This window comes from Thamnophis sirtalis, unplaced genomic scaffold (genome assembly GCF_051295495.1).
Source record: "Thamnophis sirtalis isolate CommonGarterSnake01/CBP01778 unplaced genomic scaffold, rThaSir2_p1.2 scaffold_17, whole genome shotgun sequence".
NCBI classification, from domain to species: domain Eukaryota; kingdom Metazoa; phylum Chordata; class Lepidosauria; order Squamata; family Natricidae; genus Thamnophis; species Thamnophis sirtalis.
The window spans coordinates 2,611,590-2,628,336 of NW_028261397.1; the positions used below are offsets into that span (position 1 = coordinate 2,611,590).

General features: G+C 46.1%; 1 protein-coding gene across 1 annotated transcript in view; it reads left to right on the forward strand.

The window, feature by feature from the left end:
• The window catches only part of LOC106539577 (cytospin-B), a 145,495-nt gene that overhangs the window by 50,380 nt on the left and 78,368 nt on the right, over positions 1–16,747 (forward strand).

A 16,747-nucleotide genomic window follows, 5' to 3' on the forward strand; every position in this document is an offset into this window, starting at 1 on the left:
CCCCCGCCCTGGAAAAACCCTTTTCCGAAGGCCTGGCACCTGGCACAATATTTGATGCGGATATATTTTGTAATTTTAACCACCTCCAATCCGGCTGGGCCTGCAGCTCCTATTCAGATTTGAGGCAGAAGAACCAGGTTGGTGACGGTTAACCCCGAACTTAATTTATTCCGAGTCAATTCTCTTTTGTATAAAACGGTTAACAACGATTCGTTTAGTGACCGTTCCAAGCTTCAACGGCACTGGAAAAAGCGTTTTTTTCACACTTACGACCTTCGCAGCATTCCCCGTGGTCATGTGATCGAAATTTCACACGCTTGGCAGCTGGCTCATATTTACGACGGTCGCATTGTCCTGGGGGTTACGTGAACGCCTCCCCCACTCTTTGGTGATCTTCTGGCCAGCAAAGTCAACGGGAGTCTCCGGATTCACTTAACGACCATGTGACTAAGTTAAAAAACTGCGACTGTTCGCTTAAAGCAGTGTTTCTCAACCTTGGCAACTTGGAAGATGTCCGGACTTCAACTCCCAGAATTCCCCAGCAGTGGTTAGGACAGTGTTTCTCAACCTTGGCAACTTGGAAGATGTCCGGACTTCAACTCCCAGAATTCCCCAGCAGTGGTTAGGACAGTGTTTCTCAACCTTGGCAACTTGGAAGATGTCCGGACTTCAACTCCCAGAATTCCCCAGCCAGCATTCGCTGGCTGGGGAATTCTGAGAGTTGAAGTCCGGACATCTTCAAGTTGCCAAGGTTGAGAAACACTGGCTTAAAGAAAAGTGGGCCAAAATTCACTTGACAAATATTCCACTTAGTAACAAGAAATTTTGGGTGCATTGTGGTCGTAAGGCGAGGACTGCCTGTATCTCATTTATGGTGGAATGCGCCGAGAAGAATTACTTTTCAGGTACGCCCGGGTAGAGACCTCAGGGCAAATTTCCCAGTTTACTTAATCGTAAAGTAAATTTTTGCGTGCAGGAAATACCTTCTATCCTTAGTGTGACTCACTCCGCCCCAGGCCATCCAGGGAGAACTTGCAAGCTCACTTCCTTATTAAAAACTCCGGTTTACGAACCAGCTTCAGGCCGGTTTTCGTTTTGCAGAGCTGGCTTCCCCCTTTTTTCCCCCAAAAGGAGAAGAATTTCTACCCCTTTTTTGTATCTCACACACCACTGCAGGGGGTCCTCGACTTAACGACCACAATGGACACAAAATAGTGCTAAGAGAGGCATTGGTTGAGTGAGTTTGGCCCCCAGCTTATAGCAATAGCAGTTAGACTTATATACCGCTTCATAGGGCTTTCAGCCCTCTCTAAGCGGTTTACAGAGTCAGCATATCGCCCCCAACAACAATCCGGGTCCTCATTTTACCCACCTCGGAAGGATGGAAGGCTGAGTCGACCTTGAGCCGGTGAGATTTGAACTGCTGAACTACAGATAACAGTCAGCTGAAGTGGCCTGCAGTACTGCACTCTACCCACTGCGCCACCTCGGCTTATGACTTTCCTTGCTATGGTTGTTAAGTGAATGGCTGCGTTTGTTAAGTTAGGAACGTGGTCGTTAAGTGAATCCAGCTTCCCCCATTGACTTTGCTAGTCAAGATCGCCAAAGGGGATTGCGTAACCCTCCGACAGACTGCGACCATCATAAATAGGAGTCAGTTGCCAAGCGTCCGAATTTTGGTTATGTGAGCATGGGGGAGCTGCCACGGTCGTAAGAGTGAAAAAAATGGCCATAAGTCACAGTTTTCAGTGCCATTGTAAAGTTGAACAAATTGGTGTATGAGGAGGACTAAACCATGGGATGAATCTGAATCCAGATTATCCAGGAAAGGAAGGGGAAAATGGGAAAGGGAGAAAGATGGATGGATCGATAGAAGGAAAGGTAGGAGAGAAAGTGAAAATGAGGGGAAAGAAGGAAGGGAAGAAAGGAAAAAATGGGACAAGGAAAAAGAAAAGGGAGGGATGGAGGAAGATGAGAGTGAAAATCAGGGGAAGGAAAGAAGGATGGAAGGAAGATGAGAAAGTGAAAATGAAAAGGAAGAGAAAGAGGGAGGGAGAGAGGAAGGTTAGAAAGTGAAAATGAGTGGGAAGGAAAGAGAGGCAGGGAGGGAGGAAGATGAGAAAGTCAAAATGAGAAGGAAGGAAAAGGAAAAAATGGGATAAGGAAAAAAGATGAAAAGGGAGGGAGCGAGGAAGATGAGAGTAAAAATGAGGAGAAGGATCGAAGGAAGATGAGAAAGTGAAAATGAAAAGGAAGAGAAAGAGGGAGGGAGGAAGGAAGGTTAGAAAGTGAAAATGAGAAGGAAGGAAGGAAAAGGAAAAAATGGGGTAAGGGAAAAAGAAAAGGGAGGGAGCGAGGAAGATGAGAGTGAAAATCAGGAGAAGGAAAGAAGGATGGAAGGAAGATGAGAAGGAAGGAAGATGAGAAAGTGAAAAGGAAAAGGAAGAAAGAAAGGGAGGAAGGAAGATTAGAAAGTGAAAATGAGTAGGAAGGAAAGGAGGGAGGGAGGGAGGAAGGAAGATGAGAAGGTGAAAATGAGAAGGAAGAGAGGAAAAGGAAAAAATGGGACAAGGAAAAAGAAAAGAGAGGGAGCGAGGAAGATGAGAGTGAAAATCAGGAGAAGGAAAGAAGGATGGAAGGAAGATGAGAAAGTGAAAATGAAAAGGAAGAAAGAAAGGGAGGAAGGAAGGTTAGAAAGTGAAAATGAGAAGGAAAGAAGGAAGGAAAAGGAAGAAAGGAAAAAAAAGGGGGACAGGGAAAAAAGACGAGAAGGGAGGCAGGGAAGTTTCTGCCTAGTGGTTAGAGGGTCATTATGCACTGAGCAAATTCAACCAGGAACTGTGTGGCTATTTGGACTCCCTGCCTTCACAGTTCCCTAGTCTTTGTGGGTGTGCACTTGTGTGTGTGTGTTTGTGTGTCTCGGCCTCTGTAACGCAGTTACGGCTGCTGCCCCGCTTGGAAGAATCCGGGAGTAATGATTAATCTCCTGGCCAGGAGATCCAGGCCGAAAGCGGGAAGGAATTTCCCTTCTCTCGCCCTCGGCTTCCCCAGCACCCTGCAAAGCCCATCCCGGGCACTTATTGCAGAAACCCCTTCCTCATTCAAGCAGGGCAACCCTGAGGGAGGGTCTCTGCAGGGCTGGCCTGGGGGGTGGGGCTCCCTAGCAGTTAGCAAGGAATGCCCCCCTTTGCCGGGACTCTCAAAAGATTCCTTCTTATTTTTATTTCTTTTTAAATCTAATTGAAATTCCGACCGGCCGCGACTTCACGAGCCAAGTTTCTCTTGCAAAGCGTCGAGTTTTTGCCCCGTTTCACGACCTTTCTTGCCGCAGCCGTTAAGCGAATCGCTGCCGTTGTTAGCTGAGGGCAGTTCAGTGAATCTGGCCTCCTCCACGGACTTCGCTTGCCAGAAGGTCGCAAGAGGGAATCGCGTGACGCCGACTCATAAATACGAGTCCATTGCCAAGCGCCTGAATTTTGATTACGTGGCCACGGGGATACGGCGACGGTCAGAAGGGTGAAAAACTGGTCATAAGTGTGTTTTTTCAATGCCGTTGAAACTCCGGACGGTCACTAAATGAACTGTTTATAAGATGAGGTCTAGCTGTATCTAAAGATCTCAGTCTGTGATATTGGAGCTTATATAATAATAAGTCATGGTTAGGCCAGCCCGTCTCTCTGCATGCAAATACTTCAAGGTTCATATTTCTCACCCGCTGAAGACCCTGCGGAGCTCAAATAACGAATAACCGAGCTGGAAGGGACCTTGGAGGTCTTCTAGTCCAACCCCCTGCTTAAGCAGGAAACCCTACACCATTTCACACAAATGGTTATCCAACATCTTCTTAAAAACCTTCAGTGTTGGAGCATTCACAACTTCTGGAGGCAAGCAGTTCCGCTGGTTAATTATCGTCACTGTTAGAAAGTTTCTCCTTAATTCCAAGTTGCTTCTCTCCTTGATTACTTTCCATCCATTGAATCAGAATAGAGCTGGAAGGGACCTTGGAGGTCTTCTAGTCCAACTCCCTGCTCAGGCAGGAAACCGTACACCACTTCAGACAAATGGCCATCCAACATCTTCTTAAAGACTTCCAGTGTTGGGGCATTCACAACTTCTGGAGGCAACTTCTGTTCCACTGATTAATTGTTCTCCCTATCAGGAAATTTCTCCTCAGTTCTAAGTTGCTTCTCTCCTTGATTAGTTTCCACCCATTGCTTCTTGTCCTGCCCTCAGGTGCCTTGGAGAATAGTTTGACTCCCTCTTCTTTGGGGAAACCCCTGAGATATCGGAAGACTGCTATCATGTCTCCCCTGGTCCTTCTTTTCATTCAACTAGACATCCCCAGTTCCTGCAACCGTTCTTCACATGTTTTAGCCTCCAGTCCCCTAATCCTCTTTCTTGCTCTTTTCTGCACTCTTTCTAGAGTTTCCACATCTTTTCTACATCGTGGCGACCAAAACCGAATGCCGTATTCCAAGTGTGGCCTTCCTAAGGCATTATAAAGTTTTATGGGCCATTTTCAGGCCGTTTTCCAGTGATGAAGCACCTATAACTTCTGGTGGCAAGTTGTTCCACTGATTAATTGTTCTCACTGCCTGGAAGTTTCTCCTTAGTTCTAAGTTGCTTCTCTCCTTGATTAGTTTCCACCCATTGCTTCTTGTTCTACCCTCAGGTGCTTTGGAGAATAGCTTGACTCCCTCTTCTTTGGGGAAACCCCTGAGATATTGGAAGATGCTATCATGTCTCCCCTGGTCCTTCTTTTCATTCAACTAGACCTACCCAGTTCCTGCAACTGTTCTTCATATGTTTTATCCTCCAGTCCCCTAATCTTCTTTCTTGCTCTTCTCTGCACTCTTTCCAGAGTCTCCACATCTTTTCTACATTGTGGCGACCAAAACTGAATGCAGATATTCCAAGTGTGGCCTTCCCAAGGCCACACTTGTTGTATTTCTTATTTATAATTCCCAAGAGAAATAGTTCCAGTGTGAATTCTATTTCCTCTTCGGTTATCTCCATTAGCTGCTTTTGGATTTTCAGCCAATATACTTTTCCTTTTTGACATCATTATTGCCACACATGGTACGAACTGTCGTAAGTTGGGGACTACCTTACCAGTACCAGACATCACTGGAACGGAAACCAAAAGGAGAGCGATTGTGAAATTTTAGAAAGTTGTGTGACCTCCTCCATCCCCGGAGGGCGTCATGGGAGATAGATAGGACTTGTTTCTTGGAAGGAAACTTTTGCAGGACCGAACAAAACAAGAGTGTGATTTTTTTTTTTGCAACTTGCAAATATTCCAAGGGTGACTTTTCCCAAGGCTGCTCTGGTTATGGCTTACATCTTTTTTTCTTTTTTCTTTTGCAAAGTTGCAAAAAACAAATCACACTCTTGTTTTGTTCTGCATTCAGTTTTGGTCGCCACAATGTAGAAAAGATGCAGAGACTCTAGAAAGAGTGCAGAGAAGAGCAAGAAAGAGGATGAGGGGACTGGAGACTAAAATATACGATGAATGATTGCAGGAACTGGGGATGTCTAGTTTGATGAAAAGAAGGACTAGGGGAGACATGACCTGCTGATCTAGCAGTAGCCTGCAGTGCTGCATTTAACCACTGCGCCACCTTGGACTAGAAGGACTAGGGGAGACATGATAGCAGCCTTCCAATATCTCAGGGGTTGCCCCAAAGAAGAGGGAGTCAAGCTATTCTCCAAGGCGCCTGAGGGCAGAACAAGAAGCAATGGGTGGAAACTAATCAAGGAGAGAAGCAACTTAGAACCGAGGAGAAATTTCCTGACAGTGAGAACAATGAATCAGTGGAACAGAAGTTGCCTCCAGAAGTAGTGAATGCCCCAACACTGGAAGTCTTTAAGAAGATGTTGGATGGCCATTTTTCTGGAACAGTATAGGGTCTCCTAGGCAGGGGGTTGGACTAGAAGACCCCCAAGGTCCCTTCCAACTCTGTTATTGTACAGAATCGAATAGAAAATAGAATAGAATAATTAAATAGAATAAGAATAGAATAGTAGCATAGAACAAATATGGAATAGAAGATAGAAAGTATAATAATAACAAAATAGAATAAAATAGAACAAAATAGTGGAACAGAAGTTGCCTCCAGAAGTTGTGAATGCCCCAACACTGGAAGTCTTTAAGAAGATGTTGGATAGCCATTTGTCTGGAACGGTATAGGGTTTCCTGCCTGAGATGGGGGTTGGACTAGAAGACCTCCAAGGTCCCTTCCAACTCTGCTATTGCATTGTAACAAGGGGTTAATCTTCTTAACAAAACATATTATCCCGGTAGCAAGAATGGTCTTTGCCCAAAATTGGGAAAACTGGGGAACTCCACATGAAGGGGAAATAATTAGGAAAATCTGGAACGGATAATTTGACGTGGGAATTGAAGAGTAAAGATGAATCAGAATATTCTAAGATCTGGGATAAATTTTATCGAGGGTTGGAATATAAAAGGAAAAACCCAGAATAGGCAGGAGCCAAGATTCATAGAATGGAGACTAGAATTACGTATGAAATGATAATAACAAGAATGTATGAGATAAACGCAAACTAACACAGCTGGAAATAGGATACTTTTATATTTTTAAATACAGAATGGATCAAATGTTTAAAAAAAACCCAGGGTGGCTGCAATGTATAACTTGATATCTTAGCATGTATGGCACAGATTTTGCCAGAATAATTTATACTGTGCCCAATGTTTTAATTTGTGTTCAATAAAAAACTTTAAAAAAAGAAACTTAGAACAGTTCGTTGACTATTTTTCACACTTACGACTGTAAGAGACCCATGATTAAAATTCAGAAGCTTGGCAACTGACTCACATTTATGATGGGTCCTGGAGTCGTGTGATCCACTTTTGCGACCTTTGGGCAAGCAAAGTCATTGGGGGACAAGAGTCACTTAATGACCGTGTGACTCACTTAACAACTGAAGGGATTCAAGTAACAAATCCGGCAAGGGAAGTTGTAAAACGGAGCAAAACTCACTCAACAAATTTCTCACTTAGCAACATAAAGTTCGGGCTCCATTTTGGTCGTATGTTGAGGAGTACCTGTACACAACAGCCACAGTTGAGCCAAAAGTTCCTGTTGCTAAGCGGGACAGTCGTTCAGCGAGTCTTGCCCCATCTTACGACCTTTGTAAAGTGAATCTGATTTTGCTCGTCAGGAAGGGGGTCGTGTGACCGTCATAAATACGAGACAGTTGCCAAGCGTCTGAATTTTGATGGCGTGGCCGTGTGGGGATGCCGCAGGAGGAGTCGTAAGTGTGAAAAATGGTCGTAGATCACTTTTTCCAGGGCTGTTTCAGTAACTTTTGAATGGTCGCTAAACAAGTTGTTGTAAGTCGAGGACTACAAGCCTTTCTGTATTACTTATTTATGGAATTTATTTGCTGTTTATCACTTTGGGGGGGCTTACAACATAGACTTTGGGGGGAGGGTCTTCTCCCACCTCCCAATTTTTCTCATCAGCCTTGTTTTCCATTCTCTCTCCCTCCCTCTCTCCCTCCCTCCCTCTCTCCATCCCTCTCTCCCTCCCTCCCTCTCTCCCTCCCTCTCTCCATCCCTCCCTCTCTCCCTCCCTCTATCTATCCCTCCCTCCTTCTCTCCCTCCCTCCCCCCTCTCCCTCCCTCCCTCTCCTTCCATTCCTCTCCCTCCCTCTCCCCTCTCCCTTCATCCCTCTCTCCCTCCCTACCCCGTCACCCTCCCTCCCTCCCTATCTCTCTCTCTCCCTCCCTCTCCCCCCTCTCTCCCTCCCTCCCTCCCCCTCTCCATCCCTCCCTCCCTCTATCCATCCTTCCCTCCCTCCTTCTCCCTCCCTCCCTATCTCTCTCTCTCCCTCCCTCTTCTTCCATTCCTCTCCCCCCCTCTCCCTCCCCCTCTCCCTCCCTCCTCTCTCTCGCTCCCTCTCTCTCTCCCCTTTTTCTCTCCCTCCCTCTCCCTCCCTCCCTCTCCCTCCCTCCCCCTCTCTCTCTCACACACACACACAGCTTTCTTAGTGTCCCAAAACTCAAATCCCAACGTGCGAGGCGTTCTTGCACAATTCCAAGCAATGTTCACGAATCGTTTTTTTGCTGATTCAGGTTGAAACCCCCTCCATGATGTGTAACCTGAGAATACGTCTGGATGATGCAATTTCCTTTCAGTAAGGAATTATTCTGGGATTTTCCCCCACCCCCACCCCATCCCACCCCCCCAAATACACAAATGTGATTAGAGGAGGGTCAGGACGATGGAGGCGAAGGGTCTTTGGTTTTCTCGGAAAGCGTGTAGCATCTGCGGTTGTGAAAGGACATCGGCCTGGGTGGTTTAGGGCTGTTGAGTTGCCTTGTAAACTTGGTTGGAGAAGCTGCAGTTGGCTAGGTGTCCCCGGGCTAAATTTAAACATAATTTAAAATCCTTAGGGTTTATCCACTAAGTAAGTGGGTTTCTACAACTTCCAGATGGGTGGGCTTCCACTCCCAGAATTCCCCAGCCGGCATGACTTTAAGGAGGGATTTCAACATCATATCTGTACGTTAGCTATTGTCATTTAATACAATAATACAATAATAAAATAGCAGCGTTGGAAGGGGCCTTGGAGGTCTTCTAGTCCAACCCCCTGCCTAGGCAGGAAACACTATACTGTTTCAGACAAATGGCTATCCAGCATCTTCTTAAAGACTTCCAGTGTTGGGGCATTCACAACTTCTGGAGGCAACTTCTGTTCCACTGGTTAATTGTCCTCACTGTCAGGAAATTCATCCTCAGTTCTAAGTTGCTTCTCTCCTTGATTAGTTTCCACCCATTGCTTCTTGTTCTGCCCTCAGTTGCCTTGGAGAATAGCTTGACTCCCTCTTCTTTGGGGCAACCCCTGAGATATTGGAAGACTGCTATCATGTCTCCCCTGGTCCTTCTTTTCATTAAAGTAGACCTATCCGGTTCCTGCAACCGTTCTTCATATGTTTTAGTCTCCAGTCCCCTAATCCTCTTTGTTGCTGTTCTCTGCACCCTTTCTAGAGTCTCTTCATCTTTTCTACATCGTGGTGACCAAAACTGGATGCTGTATTCCAAGTGTGGCCTTACCAAGGCCTTGTAAAGTGGTATTAACCCTTCACCTGATCTTGATTCTGTCCTTCTGTTGATGCAGCCTAGAACTGTGTTGGCTTTTTTGGCAGCTGCTGCACACGGCTGGCTCCTATTTAAACGGTTGTCCACTAGGACTCCAAGATCCCTCTCCCAGTTACTACTGTTGAGGAAGGCACCACCTATACTATACCTGTGCATTTGGTTTTTCTTGCCTAAATGTAGAACCTGACTCTTCACCACTGAATTTCATTTTGGGATGGATTTATCCCCCACCTCCCAATCAAAGGGTTTAAAGATTTAATCTGGAGCGTCTCTCTCTTCTAATCTCAGCTCTTCCCCCTTTGAAGTCTTTATCAGTTTAAAACTTTACAAGCGAAATTCAGAGACTGAGAGATAAAAGGGCAATCGGGCCATTCGGTCATTGTTATCTGATGGTGACCGGTTGTATTTTCTGTAAGAGTTTCACCTGGCTGGAAAAAAATCCACATTCCTGGCTAAAGAGGGAGGGAAATTTCCTTCCAACAATCTCTTCATCCCGAGAGATCCGTGGAACCTCCTCATTCAGAAGCAGTCTAGCTTGCACGCCCAATATTATATCCGTGGGAAGCTTGACGCCTTTCCCTCCGAAGCCGGGCGGAAAACGTTGAGATATTTTCTTTTGCTGCCGAATTTTGCAGCATCCGTACTGATTGATGATGCAGCTGGAAGCAGGATTGAACGCCCTCCAGAGAAGGTAGACCAGTGCTTAGCACTTCTCAAACCCTTTGGGGAGGATGGGAGTTGGAGTCTCGGCACAGCTGGAGGGAGCCAGAACCGGATCGGGGGAATTTTCACCCTCCCTGCAAAAACTAAGCAAGCCACATTGTGGGGCTTAGCCCAAATTTGCAACCCAGGTAGGATTACCTGAAAGTCAGTCAGAAAGTAAAAGGCACGGCCAGCAAGGAAGCTAGAAAGGGTTAGTGAGAGGCGGCGTTTCCCTGAGAGGCTAGCTTTCTACAGGCAGTGAGTCTGTTCCTGTTGCCATATTGAGGGGTGTGTGTGTGTGTGGAATCTTCGCCCTGTTTAGAGGCCTGATCCCTTTCAGCGTCCCCATCCAAGGTTGTGTTTGACGGAGGATGTCAGTTATCTCCCTGGCCAGTTTCCTTCCCGGATTCCTTCTTGTTCTCCTGCAGCTGCCAACGAAAACCTCTTTTTCATTGGATGGTTCCACACGCATGGTTGCGCGTGCGCGCGCGCGCACACACACACACACACACACACGATAAGGCACCAGAGTGGTCAAGGGTTGAACCTCTCGGTCTCCCCATGTCCAAGCAAGAAGGACCTCCGTCCACTGGGCCAATCTGCCCGTCCACCCATCCATCCATCCATCCATCCATCCATCCATCTATCCCCTATCACCTTCCTCTCTGTCTGTCTGTCTCTCTATTCTATACCATTATTATTATTATCTGTCATCTGTCTATCATATCTGTATTTGTCCACCCACCCACCCACCCATCCACCCACCCTACCCACTCTCATGGCCTTCCGAAAAGCTATCAAAACCTGGCTATTCCTCCAGGCCTGGGGCTGTTGACCTATCGATTGAGGTCCAGCCCCACTTAGATTGGTTGCATGTTGTGTCTTTTTAAATTTGTCGTGTTTTTATCTGTTTTTAATTTCTCTTAATCTCTGTTTCTGTAAACCGCCTGGAGTCCTCCGGGATTGGGCGGCCTATAAATTTAATAAACAGTTAAACAGTTATTGATAGGCTGCCTCTGCTTTTCAGGACCCAGATGTGCCCTGTCGCCTTTCCTCCTGAATAAAACCCACACAAGGATTGTCTCCCCCAAGCATGCTGTTTTTTTTTGCAAAATTGCTCCTGTGCGCGTTGCATGAAATGCTGCGTTTCAACCAAGGAGGAGGAATGAAGGGGGGGGGGAAATCGCAATTGGGGGGTGGGGGCGACACCACATCTTCCCAACCCAGCTGTGCAATTCAGCCCGGACACCCGGCGTGGGTGGCTGGCAAAACACCCAGAGCGAATGCTTGCTCCTGGCTATCTCTTCCCCCCATTCCCCACCCCCATTCCCCACCCATCCCACATCCCACCCCAAACACTGCTTCCTTTGTCTTCGGCCTCGAAAGCATCCCGGACTTGTACTATGGCTGCCTTGTGCAAGTCCCCATTTTCTCCTCTGCATACCGAGCACGTTTGTGTGAGAATTGGGTGGGGGGGGGAGAGATGGAAAAAATTGTGCTTTTGTTCAGGCAGCTCATTCTCTCCCCCCCCCCCTCCACACACACTTCTCGGCTGTGCTCTGTGCCAGCCATGCATTGCACACCAGTATATCACTGATATATATTTATTAGCCAACATACTTCTAGGCTGCATCAACAGAAGGATGGAATCAAGATCACGTGAAGTGTTGTTGTTTTTTTAAATTAAAAACTTTTTAAATTAAACATAAACTTAAAACATTCACACCGTAAAGCGTCCTGGCAGAATCTTATGCCATCCATGCTAAGATATTCAGTTATGCATTCTAGCCACTTTAATTTTATTTTTTAACATTTTTTTTTAATGTCAAATATTTATTTTATTTCTTTAAAAAAAACACACAAATATTTCATCATTTGTCAATCATTAAGACATTGAAGTACAATTTTTTTGGTGTGCCCCTCCCTCCCTCCACCCCCCAACCCCCCTCCTCCTTCCCCCCCCCCCGACTTCCCAGAACCCGTACACGGTATGGATTTTTAACTGACACAGTCTAAAATCTATTGAGAAAAAAGAAATAAAGAAATTAATGACATTCTACATTGACCTTAGCTTCTTCTTACTGAACTAACTTTTAACAGTTTAAATCATTTCTGATCTTAAGCATAGGCTATCTGGAATTTCTTAGTCCCGTATTTATTTTGTATATAATCAATCCATTTTTTCCAGTCTCGTTTATATATCTCATTTGAATGATCTTTAAGATATGCCGATATTTTAGCCATCTCGGCTAAGTTTGTGACTTTCAATGTCCATTCTTGAGTTGTAGGCAAGTCTTCCTTCTTCCAGTATTGCGCCACCAACAGTCTTGCTGCCGTTATCAGGTGCAGAATCAAATTAGTCTCTACCGCTGTAAAGTCAGTACATATACCTAGTAAAAATAACTGAGGAATAAACTTTATCCTTCTTTTAAAAATATTTTGCATGACCCACCATATTTTTATCCAGAATGCCTTAACCTTTGATAATTTTTTTTAAAAACATTTGATCCATACCATATTTACAAAAAGGGGAAAAAAAGTAACCGATTTCCAGCTATGTTGGTTTGTGGTTTATCCTGTACATTCTCCCATTTATCATTTCATACATAATTCTAGTCTCCGTTCTATGGATCTTGCCTTGTGCCTATTTTGGGCTTTTCCCTTTTATATTCCAACCCTCGATAAAATTTTATCCCTAGATCTTTGAATATTCTGATTCTTCTTCAATTCCCACATCAATTTATCCATTTCAGCACAGATCCAGATTTTCCTAATTATTTCCCCTTCTTGTGGCGTTTCCCTGTTTTCCCAATTTTGGGCAAATACCATTCTTGCTGCTGTGAAGTATCCCGTGAAGGGTTAATACCACTTTATAACACACTCGGAATACGGCATTCAGTTTTGGTCCCCACATTGTAGAAAAGATACAGAGACTCTAGAAAGAGTGCAGAGAAGAGCAACTAAGAGGATTAGGGGACTGGAGAATAAAACCTATGAGGAACGGTTGCAGGAACTGGGTAGGTCTAGTTTAATGGAAAGGAGGACCAGGGGAGACATGATAGCAGTCTTCCAATATCTCAGGGGTTGCCCCAAAGAAGAGGGAGTCAAACTATTCTCCAAGGCACCTGAGGGTAGAACAAGAAGCAATGGGTGGAAACTAATCAAGGAGAGAAGCAACTTAGAACTGAGGAGGAATTTCCTGACAGTTAAGAACAATTAATCTGTGGAACAGAAGTTGCCTCCAGAAGTTGTGAATGCCCCAACACTGGAAGTCTTTAAGAAGATGCTGGATAGCCATTTGTCTGGAACGGTATAGGGTTTCCTGACTAGGCAGGGGGCTGGACTAGAAGACCTCTAAGGTCCCTTCCAACTCTGCTATTGTATCGTATTGTATAAACTCTAGAAAGAGTGCAGAGAAGAGCATCAAATAGGATTAGGGGACTGGAGGCTAAAACATAGGAAGAACGGTTGCAGGAACTGGGTAGGTCTAGTTGAATGAAAAGAAGGACCAGGGGAGACATGATGGCAGTCTTCCAATATCTCAGGGGCTGCTCCAAAGAAGAGGGAGTCAAGCTATTCTCCAAGGCACCTGAGGGCAGAACAAGAAGCAATGGGTGGAAACTAATCAAGGAGAGAAGCAACTTAGAACTGAGGAGAAATTTCCTGACAGTTAAGAACAATGAATCAGTGGAACAGAAGTTGCCTCCAGAAGTTGTGAATGCCCCAACACTGGAAGTCTTGAAGAAGATGCTGGATAGCCATTTGTCTGGAACGGTATAAGGCCGTGATGGCCACAGGTGGCATGTAGAGCCCTCTCTGCGGGCACATGAGACACTGCGCCCCAGCTCAGCTGCACCACTCATGCACACACGCATGCCTCCTGCTGCCCAGCTGACTTTGGCTCTCTGCTGTGATGTGCAGGGGGGCAGGGCGCATGCGGGAGGCACATGTGCATGTGGGGGGGCTGTTACGTGTGCATGCCCGGGGGCGGAGGGAGCGCGGGAGGGTACAGCACACCCCCCCTGCAGCCCGTTTTTGGTCCCAGGAGGCAGCAAGGAGGTTGTTGCACATAAATGCCTGGGGCCAGGGGTTAGGAGAGCGCACGCTTGTCATTTCTGAGGTCGCGCCAGCGTTGCCCCGTCAGCTCCAGTGCGCATTTGCGCGCTGACCGGCTGATTTAAGATGGGGTGGACTTCCACTCCTCCCTTCCTTCTAGAAATGGTACTAGGAGCATCTTTCAGCCTCCAGATCTTCCACTAGACGAATCAGACTGTCCAGATGAAAACTTTTTTCCTTCTTCGTTCGTGGTTTGCAAACGAAATCCCCCCACCCACCCATCTTCCCCCTCGAATTCTTCTCCTCCTTTCTTCCAAGAGCCGAGGTGGCGCAGTGGTTAGGGTGCAGTACTGCAGGCCACTTCAGCTGACTGTGATCTGCAGTTCGGCGGTTCAAATCTCACCGGCTCAGGGTCGACTCAGCCTTCCATCCTTCCGAGGTGGGTGAAATGAGGACCCGGATTGTTGTTGGGGGCGATATGCTGACTCTGTAAACCGCTTAGAGGGGGCTGAAAGCCCTATGAAGTGGTATATAAGTCTAACTCCTATTGCTATTGCTATTCCTCCTGACCGAAGGAGCCCTTTGCCTTGCCCCCCCCCCCTTTTTAAATGCAAGAGATTTCATTTTCTGGCCAGGTTTTTTCTTGCCCACTTGAAGAGCAAAAGCAGAAACCGGTTCCTTGCGAAGAAGGGAAGGGAGTGAGTTTTGCAATTATGCGCCTTCTTGCAATGCGATTAAAAGCATCAAAGCCCCCATTGTTTGTGGCCATTCGGTTGAAAGGGGTTTCCTCCTCCATTTTTTTTTTTTTTAGCAGGTGGACTGAATTTCTTCAATTTCTCCTCCTTTTATTGGGAATTATTTTTTCAACTTTTGTTGATTATTTCTTTGAGCCCCCCCACTTCCTTATTTCTTCAATTTCCCCCTCTTAAATTAAATTATTTTCTTATTTTCTTTGCAGCGGGCCCCTTACCCAACAGGTTGAATAAATTGGGGGTGGGGGGGGAGCAATGGGTTAAAATCTCTAGGCCTGCCCAAAGGCAGAATTAGGAACAATACATTTAGTCCTCAACTTACGACCGCAACTCAAACCAGAATATTCCTGTTTGTTAAGCACGGGGGTTGTTAAATGAGTCACACCTGATGTGGCAATCCTCTTTTGCTGCTAACAACCGAAATCAATCCCTTTTTTTTTGCCGCTAACAACCGTTAGATTGCGAAATCAGGTGTGACTCACTTAATGACAAGAAATCAATGCAGTGGTTAAACGGATCTGGCTTCCCCATTGATGTGGCTCATAAGACGGTCGCAAAAGGGGATCACATGACACACACACACACCCCGGAGACACTTTAGCTGTCATAAATATGAGCCAGTTGCCAAGCGCTTGTATTTTGATACAATGACGGTGAGGGTGATGTTATGGTCATAAGAGTGAGGATCGGTCATAAGTCGCTTTTTTCAGTGCTGTTGTGACTTCAAACGGTAGCTGAACAAATGGTCCTTAAGTCAAGGACTAAGAAATGATGCTAAATTATATTTGGGTTTGCGGAAATGCCATCCCAAGAAAACATAAACTGAGATTTGAAAGAGATATAACAACAGAAAAAGAAAGGGAAAAAGGGGGAGAGAATGAGAGGAAGAGGAGGAAAGGAAGAAAGAGATAAGAGGAGGATGGAAGGGAGAAGGAGAGAGGATAGGAAGGGGAAGAGTAGGAGAAAGGTGAGGGAAGAAGGAAGGGGAAGGAGAGGAGGAAGGAAGAAAGAGAAGGAAGGGAGGGGAAAAGGAAAGGGAAAGGAGAGGAGGATGGAAGGGAGAGAAAGAGAAGGAGAGAAAGTAGGAAGGGGAAGAGGAAGAGTAGGAGTAGGGGATACGAAAGGGAAGAAGGAAGGGGAAGGAGAGGAGGAAAGAAGGAAGTAGAGAAGGAAGGAAGGGAAAAAGGAAAGGGAAAGGAGAGGAGGGTGGAAGGGAGAGAAAGAGAAGGAGAGATAGTAGGAAGGGGAAGGGAAGAAGGAAAGGGAAAGGAGAGGAAGGAGGGAAGAGATAGAAAGAGAAGGAGAGAGGGTAGGAAGGGGAAGGGGAAGAGGAGGAGTGGGGGAGAGGCAAGGGAAGAAGGAAGGGAAAGGAGAGGAGGAAGGAAGGGAGAGAAAGAGAAGGAGAGAGGGTAGGAAGGGGAAGGGGAAGAGTAGAAGTAGGGGAGAGGCAAGGGAAGAAGGAAGGGGAAGGAGAGGAGCAAGGAAGGAAGTAGAGAAAGAAGGGAGGGAAAAAGGAAAGGGAAAGGAGAGGAGGGTGGAAGGGAGAGAAAGAGAAGGAGAGAGGGTAGGAAGGGGAAGAGGAGGAGTAGGGGAGAGGCAAGGGAAGAAGGAAGGGGAAGGAGAGGAGGAAGGAAGGGAGAGAAAGAGAAGGAGAGAGGGTAGGAAGGGGAAGAGGAAGAGAGGAGTAGGGGAGAGGTAAAGGAAGAAGGAAGGGGAAGGAGAGGACGAAGGAAGAAAGTAGAGAAGGGAGGGAGGGAGAAAAGAAAGGGAAAATTAGGTGGCGTCACAACAGGCGGAAGGGATGTTAAATAAAGCAATCCCAAGTGTATATTATAACCTATTAAATGGAATAACAAATGTATAAGAATAACAAATGTAGAGAAGAATAACAATTAGGTGAATGGATACCTACAATGGTGTGTAAGAGAATAAAAAAATAAAAAACTTTTTTAAAAAAAGGCGAGGATTTCCTACACTGTTAAATACCGTTTTCGACAGCAACAGCCTCCTGCATCCCTCTGCCAGCAAAAACGGAGGCCCGGAGAGGCCGTATGGTTTTATTTCCGCTGTGGCTGTGATGGTCGAAAAAGGAGCCTCAACGAGTGA